The sequence below is a fragment of the Lipotes vexillifer genome, unplaced genomic scaffold, assembly GCF_000442215.2.
Source record: "Lipotes vexillifer unplaced genomic scaffold, Lipotes_vexillifer_v1.1 scaffold84, whole genome shotgun sequence".
Classification (NCBI taxonomy): domain Eukaryota; kingdom Metazoa; phylum Chordata; class Mammalia; order Artiodactyla; family Lipotidae; genus Lipotes; species Lipotes vexillifer.
Window position 1 is genome coordinate 3178270 of NW_006783414.1, and position 3949 is coordinate 3182218.

Here is a 3949-nt window from a genome sequence, read left to right on the forward strand (position 1 = left end):
GGAAAGAGTTTTTTGGCCAATACCCAATCTAACTATTACACTTTTCTTGCCTAAAGCCAGGAAGGTCTTTAAAATGCTTTTCATCAGAGCCAGCATTTTTATAGTGGCTTTCACAGGCAGAGGGAATTTATCAGAGCAAGTCAACACTGGAAGACCTCCATGCCTTCTAAAGTTTCTGAATTCATCCAGATTTTGCCTTGCCAAATTAATACAAAGACAGAAGTGCACAATTACACAAAGAGATTTCCAAGAGCTCCCTGTCATCAGCGTGTTAGCTCTGAGATAAGGAAGTGACAGAACTGATTCTGGATTACGCAAAGAAAAAGAATGAGAAGAGAGGGCATTCAGTCGTTTTCCAGAGGAAGTAGGTGGTGTCCTAGTAAATTGGTCAGGAGGCTTGGTAGTTGACACCACATCTACGTTTCAGTTAGTCCTGAAGTTATATGGATTATAAGTTGCTATAAATATGGGCACAGATCAGATGTGTGCAGGAGCAGTTATTTCTATAAGTTTAACTGAAGAACTGCCCATGTTCTCTTTAGCCTAACTCATAGAACAGTAAGTAAGGAGGGGAACCTATCAGCCCTGATAAATTGATTATCCCAAAAACCTTGATGATCAGTAGGATGAAGATGATGTCAAAGAAAAAAACTACCAAGTAAATAATATATTTCAAAGAATGGTACTTTTTTAATCCCCTCAAAGCCCTTTGATCTTCATTATTGTCTTGTTGTAGAGGTGGGAAACCGAGACTTGGAGGGGGTCAATAACTTGCTCAAGGACATACCTAGTAAGGGAATACATAGTATTCAAAAAAGAGGTTTCCTAACATGGCAGGGAGTCCTTGGACCACATGCAATTCCTGTTTACAAGGTAAATGACTTCACTGAGTGAGGCTCTTCATCCCCACCTTATTCATCTTTAAATGAGTGGAGTGGAGTAAATCAACTCTTAACATTCAGTGCACTTTCTATGTTACTGGTCTGAGTACCAGTTGCCAGCAGAGGGGTCAGTTGCCAGCAGAGGGTGCCAGAGCCCTTTGAAAGTTGCTTTTTGTCTGTCTCAGTCCTGGCGTTCAAATTAGCCAGTGTGAAGCAAATTATTCCTTGAGGGTTGGGGGTTGGGGGTTGGAGCTGTTGTGGAGTTATCTGACTCCCTCTTTCACTTTCTTAAAGAGGGATAAACAACCTTTTCATTAAATTGTAAGAGATATGGCGTTACAGTGTTACCTGTTAATCAAAACAGGCTTCCCAAATCCAAATGCAATTAAAACTGAGTTTTCAGACCTTTATCTCCTTCCTCCTGGGTGTGTAGCCTGCTCTGGGAACTCCTGCTGGGAATATTGCTTTGAAAACACTAATGTGTATAGCAGGCCCGTGGGTATGGCACCAGGGAAAGGGGAGGAGGGAAGCTGTCCTGTCAATTAAAGTGAAAGGAATCTGAAAGATGAGGACAGATGTAGGGGCATTCTGTGGTGACAGAAATCTCTGCAAGCCTGCCCCAGAGACCAATAGCAGAGTCATTCTCTCTTGTGGTCTTGGGCTGAAGAATTGCTACCCCAGATTCACATGCCAGTTTCATGGAGAGTTTTTTTTTTGTGGGGGAGAGGAGGAGGCACTATAAAAGAGATGTGATGTGTAGGATGAATTCATGTCTGATACCTTAGAAAACATCTACAGCAGCATTATTTGAGGACTTTACCTGAGACATTTCCAGTGATATAAATTACCCCATTGTAGAGCAATTATACTTGCAGCATCTTAGACCATCTTATTAGATATTTCTGACTCAGTTGAGTATTTCTGAGAATTGTTTGAGGAAATAAAAATTTCAGGCTCTTCAATCTTTGCTAATTTAAATGTTCTTCTGCTATTAGACTGAACTGGGAGAGACGACCTCAAAATGAGTGCATTCTAGTTCTGCTCTCCACCAAGCTAGGTATAATTTGACATTTGCAATACTATCCCTTTTCTTTCAAAGACTGGTTCAAGGATACTATGGCAGCAAGAAAGAATGTCATTGCTCCAGCTTGGGGAACACAAAAGGGGCCCCAGGGAAGTGGTATCTAATCTGAAACTTGAAGGATGAGTCAGTTCTAGTCAGGCATAAAGGGCTTTGGGATGTGTGTTTTGGACAAGAGGAAGGCTCAGAAGGGAGATCATGCTCTTAAAGAATGTTGCCCGTTTTTCCAGAAAGCAACACAATGGAAATTATCACTGTCCATAATACTGCTGTGACTTAAGAAGAATAATTAAATTAAATTCATTAACAATATCAAATATGAGCAATGGAAGAATTTTGTCAGGTAGAACTTGTTTATTCCAAATCAAGAATTGGATGTTGGATCAGGTCTAGGAAGAATTTTCTATTGCACTGAAATCTTGTGGGTACAAGAGACTTGTATCGGATTTGAAAAGAACAATGTATATTTTATCCTATATTTCTGTGAAAGCTGATAGAATGGAGAGAAGAGAAAGAACACTGACCTCAGTAGGTTTAATGGGGACATATTTGACTGAATTACCCACAATGCCAGCTCATTTCCAATGTAATTTGTTTAACTTGAGATGTTCCAGATCTGTTGTTTTATACATGAATGGCTATTGGATGATCTTCCCCAAGCCTAGGAGCATATGCCATGTTTGTGTTGAAATGTGCCTTTTCTTGTCACCTCAATTTCCCAACAACCCTTAGCGAAGATGTCAGTAGAAAAAAATCCAAGTTTGAAATTCCTGTTTTGTTTCTGTTTTAATCACCTGGCTAAGAGCAGTCTACAAAGCAGCTGAAAGGCCACTATCACCAAAGGGATGCAGTATCGAGAAAAACCTGATAAAAAGTCTCAGGAAAATAGAGCTACATACATTCATGTGGTTGTCAACTTTTGTGTTTGGAGTCTGAGGAATTGGTGTGGGGTGGAGGTGGGGAGGTTAAGGGCCATCTTCTAGGGGAATCTGGAGGACGTGAGTTCTGGTAATGTGAATTCCCTGGCTGTAGAGTGCAGTATTTGAGGTTAAAAGGAAATGCAGGTGTCCTACAGTTTAAATCCTAAAAGTGGTAAAAGGGGAAATGAAAGCCCAGATAGGTTAACCAAAAGGGTTAAAGATGTTTCATCCATTATTTTCAATCTTAATTCTAAATATATCACTATCTCAGTCCCTAATATGTTCACAGCACAGATGCTTTGGAGACACAATGATGTTTCAGACACGGCCACTGTCTTCAAGGAGACAGTACACAGAAAATTCATGAGACTAGGAATCATTTGATGGCAGGAATTTTGTCTTATTCTATTCATCCTGAATTTGGCATTGCAAAAATCCTTCTTGAATGAATGTACTAGGTAGTTCAGAAGGACACAAGGAAGATATATCCATGCTGGCGATTCAAAGATGGCATCAGAAATGGCTTCACAGGAGTTGTTTTAGCAGAGCAGGAAAAGATAAGAAAAAATTTCCAGATAGACAGGGCAGGGAAGGGCATGTCAGAAAGAAGAATTAATATGTACATAGCGCTTGGAGCACTGTCAAGGTGCCTCACAGAAAAGGGGTAAGGTGTAGGAGTCCAGAAGGTGTTGGAAGAACCACAGATGCAGACCAGATAATGAAGGATTTGGGGTGAAGTCTTTATCTTGTAGCACTGGGCTTCTTAAACTATTTATGGTGAAAAACCAGTTGTTGGTTTTTATTCCCCAGTCTTTCTCAGACCAAAAGGAGGATGGAGTTTGTGATACAAATGATTCACCACATGGGTTCAGCAGCGCCCAGTATTTACCCTGTTCAGTGACACAAGTCCACTCATCACATACTTGGATATCACGGCAATGTCAAATGTCTATAAAGTTTCCAAGCACTTGCTCTGCCTTTCTACACTTAGCTTATCATGAACAGGAACAAAGGTTGGCTCACCTTGACTGTGGACCACATTTTTTTTTTTTTTTTTTTTTTTTTTG